Source organism: Stegodyphus dumicola, chromosome 1, assembly GCF_044657685.1.
Source record: "Stegodyphus dumicola isolate Sdum_Otavi_A_Nest chromosome 1, ASM4465768v1".
Classification (NCBI taxonomy): Eukaryota; Metazoa; Arthropoda; class Arachnida; order Araneae; family Eresidae; genus Stegodyphus; species Stegodyphus dumicola.
In genome coordinates this window covers 140568962-140577150 of record NC_140768.1, presented here as the reverse complement: position 1 = coordinate 140577150, position 8189 = coordinate 140568962, and positions in this window count along the sequence as shown.

Below are 8189 nucleotides of genomic sequence, written 5' to 3'. Positions count from 1 at the left end.
GTTGACCTAATTCTTTCTACATTTGATATGAATATCTTCTGTTCTTGCCGCCATTTCATTTTTTATTTTCTCCCATCATTTCTTTGTATTCTGTTCATTCACATATTTTAACGCTTATGGAGCTGTCACAGTCCAATTCATTAGATTTCTTGCTATCGCATTATCATCCCATATTTCCCAAGTTTTTATTTCACTTTTAAAATTAACATCTTTCTTTTTGTTGGTTCATCAGCTTCTATCACACTTGTCAATATTTTCAAACTTAATTAACTTTTAATTCTATTTGATCATATAAGGTAATTATCAATTCTATTTGCCCGTATAAGGTAATTATCAGCCAGCCCGTTCGCCGAGATTGGAACTCCAGACCAAACTATCAGTTTTCAGCTATTTTACCACTCAGCCACTAGTAGGCAGCAGCAAGTTTCTATGGCTCAGTTATGCACAGTTTGCAAATACTAATTATTTAACTTTAAAATTACATAAAAAATTCACCTAAATTCCAGAATTATTTACTTAATTTACCCATTTTTCTTTTTTGGTCATTGGTTTCCTTTAAATTGTTATTTTTAACCTTACAGTAAATATTCTGCAATATATTGGAAATGCGTGTGACACAACTTTTCAACAAATCATGCAATGATTTGCCACATTCACAAATACTATCATTCCAAATAATCCTGTTTTCAACTTTCTCTGTGATGAGACTTATTAATATAGAATGTTGATTTTTTGATGAAATATATAATTTCTCATACATTTCAGATATTAGGATTGAAAATATTTTAAATGCAGAGGAATGAAAAGCACGAATTCTGTTGGCCAAAATAAACCACCTCGATCAATAGCAGCTAAGTACGCAAAATCTTCCCAATGTTCAACTATCATTTCTTCATCAAGAATTAATTTTTTTCCTGGAGAGATTACGATTTATATGCTTCAATACAGATCTACAAACATATCCAGAAATGTAAATTAGACACATTGTATCTTTTTCTGTAACATTAACATCGTTGGATTGATGCAAAACATCACCAAATTCCTTATCAATAAGTTGATCATCATTAAAATCTTCAATATCATTACAAGAAAAATGTTGTAAAATAAATGAACCTTTCTCAGAAATTGCATTTTAAGCAAACTAATTAATTTTAGTTTTCTTTCCGACTTTATAATCTGCTGTAAGGATACATTATAATTACAGCCACTCATTTGTTGAAATTGACCAAAACGTACCTCAAGGTTATCTGTCTGAAATTTTCCTGAAGGAATAAAAGGTAATTTAAATTCTTTTAACAAATACTTTGAAAGTTCATTCAATGTTGCTGTTGTATGGAGAAGAGCAACTTGGGCTTCTTTTGATAGTTTCCCCAATTTGTGACTTACAATTTTTTGCTGTTGGGCAAAAATCGTTCCATGATATAAGCCACGAACAAAACTGTGATAAACATTCTAAGCTTTTATCTTTTGTTGTCCTTATAAGCTGCATAAATACATCTCGAAACTGTAAGGCCTTTTTAGTGTTTAACATTCACAATTTTCCACCACTTTAAAATTACATCAATAAAATGTTTAGTTCTTAAGACATCTTTTCCATACCGAATTCTATTATTCTGCGATTCAATTTGCAGAGCAGCTAAAGTCTTTTCATCAAAAAGTTTAATAGCAGTACTTACATTCTGTTCCTCTACAGAAGACGGAAATAAAACTTTCCTTGATAAAGTTGGAGCCATTTTAATATTATCGTTTTTTTCTATTTTATACCATTTTTTTAAATGTAGAACACTGGAATTGTAAACAATATTTGAGTTTTCAAATGACGGTATAAAAAATGTTTGGTTTGAATCGTTCTGATTGAACCAGTTGTTTCGTATAGATTTCGATAAATGAACTGGCTTTAGTGTAGAATTGGGTGCCCCTTCGATTGGCGACATTTTTAAAAAAATTTTGGAGATGAAACCTCACTTCTGGTTACCACAATAGTTTTAAATTTGTTTTAGCTTCCCGATTTTATTTAAATGAAAATAGATTGATGTGTACATGGACATATTTAAGGTGCAATGCCTAGTTTGTGCAATTCTAGGATGTTTTTTTAAGTAAAAACAGATTGATGTGTACATGGACACAGATCTTATGCAATTCTTCGACTTCTTATTTTGGTTTTGTGTAGCGGCCATCTTGAAATTGTGACTTCCTGGCGCCGATTTTGGCGTCAAGAAAGAATCGCCAATAAACGAGGGGCACCCAATTGTAAACTTTTACCAATGAACTGTATCAAATAATGTAAATATAGGAAGATTATGCATGGTAAGGTTTATAAATGAGGATTTTAATGCACCACCACAAAGCATTTTGAACATATTTCTGTTAATTCTATTATTGTCTTATATTAGAGTTATGATTCGATAACCACAAGACTGTACATGGTCAATTACTTGTTTTGTAAATATTAATAATTAATGTGATGATAAGTTTTTTACGGGAAACATTGCTACAATATTTCTGTTTTTTGCTAATATAGCTTATCATAAATGTTTGCAGAATTGTGGCCTCCATCTGCGAATTATCCGAAAAACCTAAACACGACCACTTTTATACGAAACTTGTGGTTTTATATATATCACATCTAATAACAAATTGACAATTTTTTCAGAATCATTTAAAATTTCACATTTTTTTTTTTTTTTTTTTTTTTTTTTTTTTTTTTTCAAATACATCCAGTGACTTGTTTGTAATCCAGAATCTGCTCGGCCAATTTTCAGAGATAACTTTCTTAAGTATGACGGATGAGGCAATATAAAATACTTACTGTTACGTATAACATTGTAGCTGTTTGGATTACAATAAAATATATAACAAGACCAGGCAAAGAATTCTGCACTATACGAATGCTGTTTCATTTGCATTAATTGAATCTGTTCATACAAAAACTTAAATTTCTCAGAATGTGGATTATTTTCTGTTTCTGCACATTTCAACAGTAGTTCTGATATTTTATCTAAATTTAAATTGCAGTCATCATGAATATCAGAAGCAGAAAAACCATCCAAATGGCTAATCACTGTCTCAAGTTTAAACCATTTATCACATAGTTTTTCTTCTCCAAATATCCATTTGAACTTTTCAATGGGAATTTCATTTTCATTGAAAAAAACTCTTACATTTAAATCGTCCAATATTTTTAAAGATACAAGCACTTTTGAACAGTTTAAAAATTCTAATTTCGATAGCCAAAAGATCTTACCTTTGGTTATGAATATCCATGAAGAGGGAAGATCCATTTTTCTTGCAAAACCATTACTAATGCCGTTCCATCATCACGAACAGCTTTATCTTCTCGAACGACAAATTTTTTCTTCAAAATGCTTAATGCATACACTACTGTGTTTGCCAGCTACAAAATCTTTGCAATTAATATTTTTTATCCATTTCTGAGAGAGTACAGGATACGAAGGAAATTTGAAAGTCGACACATGTTCATTACTGCTATCGTAATTTGATCGGCATTTAGGTACACTACACGTTCTTGGCATTCTAAAACACATTTTTTCTTATAAATTCGAACTCACAATATAATATTTTACTTTCCGGTAAAATACAAAATTTTTCAGAAGAAAAAACACATGTAAACAATTATCTCACTAGCACTAGTCCTACGGCGAAGCAATGTCAACTTACAAAATTGAAGGACTAAGATTATGACGTCAGATCATGTGATCATCAGATTGGAGCAGGCCTGTAGATATCTAGTTGGCCTTGAGTTAACCCCTTTCTTGCATTTCTTTAGTCTAGTTCTTGAATAACTTTCTAATCTAAGGATTTAGCTAGAATTTCAATTATTTTAAAAATTTCAATAACTGGAAAACGAAAGTAATTAACTATTTCCTAACCATTTTTAAAGGAATAATTCACTGTTTTTGCAGGAAAACCGCAGAGTGTAAAAATATGCTAGTTCCTGATTCGATAGTGTTTTTAACGGTCGCCGCTTTTTCGGATGGCCCAAGCTTTCCTTTTCCCATCGATGACGAATAGCTGATAGCTTTGCACTTTGTAATCGATTACGAAGTCTCGATACTTTGTTTACGTTTTATGCGGAATTGTGGTAAGGTTGCATATAGAAAATCTTGGGCTGTGTCTACCCGTACGACGTCGGACGTTTAGCTGAAACATGGTAAAAATGCTAAACGTACGACTAGTTGCGCAGAGACACTTTCGTGATTTCTGCGCATTCCGACCAGTCGTAAAGAGATGTTTGTTTACATTTGTGTTGATTATCGGAAGGGTGAATTGCTTTTCCGTGACGCGACGTTAAATACAGACTCATTCCGTGCTTTTCCCCATGATAACAGTTCAGTTGCGCATGCGCAGAAATATGGGGTTACTTTAAATGTGTCATATTTGGCGCTTTATCTCGAAGAAAATACGTTTCAGTTATTTAAGAAAATGAGCAAAGCATTGCCGAGAGAATGAATGATCCGTATTAAGTTTATATAGCTTTTTTTTAATTTACGTTATTTATTCTCATTTTTAGAGCATTTAATCCAAAAAATTGTTTGAAAATTTCAGGCTGTTTATGTCATAGGACATAAAATTTCGTTTCGGAAAGAAAAATAGTTTAGAAAATTAACAAACTTTTGAAGATACTTATTATTAATTTATAGTAACCATTAATTAATAATAAGCATCTTCAAAAGTTTGTTAATTTTCTAATTTTAATTAATAAACTCATATGACAATAAAGTGAATTTTTTTTAGAAAAGGAATCGTTTGCCTAAAGAAAAAAAATTACTCATGTATTTATAGTAGTAAACTTGAGAAACTTTATTTTCAATCAAAATTTTATGTCAGTATGTATGTAACAGTAAACCAAACAGAAAACGTAAACTACATTCAGGAAGTCAATATGCATGATTTGTATGTATAAATCAAAATATATTATCTATATTTTGTATACATACATTTCTGAATGTGGTCCCGATAACAGAACAACTCTGATTTCTATAAACACTGGAAATGTAGAACTCAAATTTAATATTAATTTTCCTCAGTTGAGCTTTACATTACTCCAATTTTTTAAATACTCTGTTTAGTTTCAGTTCATGAAAAACTGTATTTTTCTGTACAATTAAGCTTTTGATTGTAGATAATTTTGTCATTTACTCTGATTCCCCCCCCCCTACAGACAAATAAATATAAGTAGCCACACATATTTCCATAAGATTTCATTCTTTATATTTATATATTGCATAACATCTGAAAGTACCAAGAATAAGCTGTGTAAAGCAGAGTACTTTTTAAAAAATTTATAGTTTAAATTAAGGATTCCCAGGCTTTTTCTTCATTAAGCCTTTTATATTTTTCTCTATAATATATAGCATACAACATATCAATACAAATAATTGTGCATACATAGCTTAAGTATTATTGAAGTAGATTAAGAATATGCATAACAGATTTGGAAAAAAAATGATTTTTTAGATCTATGCTTTATTATTATTTTGAACTTTAGAGATATAAACAAGATGCAAAATAAACTTGCAAAAGATCCAAAATCATAGATTATAATTGCCCCAGAATTTGATTTTAACGAATGTAATGGCTGCACTTGATGTATTGAAATAATTTTTTTAATATTTGGCATAAAATTGCTTAATTCTTAAATCAGCTCGTTTAGAAATATTAAGCTTGTTTCTTGCTTTCCGTAGTAAGTTGTTGACTTAACTAAAGCTTCTTTCCAGTAAGTAAGAGGAAGAAATATTCTATAATATTGGTTTGGTAATGTCTATAATTTTGGGATATTTCTCTCTGATGATTTACCAAACTTAATGCACTCCTGTGTTTTGAATATAACTTGATTTATTTGTATAATAAGGTTTTATATCAGTGTACAATTACTTATCTTTTTTTATGAATCCTTTTTTTGACAGTCAGTGGAATCTTAATTGTGCTGATCAATTGTCATTGCGTATTTGGGTATCGAGTTGTTGACTATCATAGAAACCCTTTAAAAATTTATCAAGCCAAATGACTTGGTGTAAAGTCTAACTAATAAAAATTATTTTAAAACATTTTTAATATTAGAATTAATTTTAAATTGCTAAAGGTTTGCATAATATCTCTTCATAAATCATTTTTATAAAAACCTTTTAGTAATTATTTTATGTAAGATCATATTGGATTGGATTATGGTAAAGCACTTAAAATTCCTATTGAGAATAAAAGTATTTGTGGAAGACTTTTTAAGTACAATGTAAAAAGGACAAAATTGAGTCAGCCTATTTATTTGCCAGAAATATAATTAATGCTGAACTACCAATATTTCAAAACTTTAACCATTCCACCATTTAAATTAACATCAGCAAATATTGCTAAAGATAAAATTTTAAATAATTGCCCAAGCTACTATACTTATCTCAGTATAAAATATGAAGAATGTATAATGAATTAAATTATTTACAAATTTGGATATTGTATTCCTCAAAGAATGAAACCAGTCTATACTGTTTATATGACAATTAATACTTATATATTTTTTAATTATATCCAAAGAATTCATTTTTTTCTGCGGGATATCCGTCAATGTTCTGAGGCAATATCAATATTGCATGGCACACTTAGATAAGAACTGAATTCAGTTTGGGCAATCCCTAGAATTAGAATTTGTGCCTTCTGGATTGATTTTTCATTCCTGAAATTATGTCCGATTCTTAATCCTATAATTACTGAATGACCTCTGGCATTAAATTCACAAGCCTGCAGTTTTTCTGTTATTGAATTTTCTTTGAATCTTCAATCTTACCTTCAGTTCTAGTATGGGCAGAGACTGTTGCAGTTACAGGATTTCTTCAATTAACAAATGATGTCAGATATTACTTTATTTCATATATTTTTACTTCTTTGTATGAAGTAAAGAAAGTACTGTAATCACAAAAAATGTCAGGTATTATATTTCAATAGAAATATCACTTTAGATAATTTTTTTTACATATGGACAGAATAAAGGATTTTTCTCCCCCAAAACAGAAGGGAATGTTTCATGACATCTGTATGCACATACATGTCTGGCATAACCAGAGTCATAGCTAGGGTTTTCAGCGCCTAGGGACAACCGAAGATTTCGCGCACCCTACTGCTTGCCAGGGATGGAAAACATTTAATTCTAAAATGTCGTAACATCAGTTTGGCGCCCCTTGGATTCTGCACCCGGGGACAGGTGCCCCCCTCTAGCTATGCCCCTGGGTATAACTAAAAAATTATTGGCCGTAGGACATTAAGGCAAAGTCAAATATTCATATTAATGAGTTAAAATTGATTGAAAATCAATTAAAGAGAAATAGAAACCAATAATATTGATGATTTTGTATAAATTCTTTCTGTTATGGAGAGCACAATGCATACTTATAGTCCAAAGAAAGGCGTTCAGGTTGAACATTTCGATAATATATATTTAGATTTAAAATATTATTGAAATAGTCTCAAAATCATCCTAAGATTATGTTAGTACCCTCTGTACTTGTATCTGACACTGAATTCAAGAACAATTTTTATGAGATTGTTAATAAATTATACCTGTAAAAAATAAAATAGAAATTATTTTGCATAAAACAGCCTTATTTTAAATTATTTATTTGGTTTCTAAATGGTATATTTCATAAAATGTTTTCTGTGAAATACACGTCTTTCAAATTTCAGTGATAATATTCTGAATGTTCTACATATATTCCTCTTATTGCACGATACATATCCAAGCAGTACTCCAACTCAGCTCAGATGTATTGTTATATTTCCTAGCCGAAACTGTAACTACAGCAGTTGTAAGTAACAATAAGGCATACAGACTATCTCCCTATGTCAATAAAATGCCACCCCGATGGGAAAATGGTTAATGATGCTAACTGCTGTAACAAAGGTTCCAGTTTCAAATCCTAGGAAAGACATGAATGTTTATAATCATTTTGAATGCACCTGCACACAAAGGCACACTCAAAGTACATGGTAAGCTGAAGTCTTACTGAGAGATTGGTGTTGGAGACCCTCGGACCGCTACCTAGGATACTGTCCCTCCAAACTCTATCCGGGACAGAAACTTAGCAGTTAGCAACTGCCTAACTGTATGCACAGGTGCCAGCTTTGTTTCAGCCTGTACTTGTGTCAATAAGATATTGCAGTAAGTAATTCTGAAGAAGGCA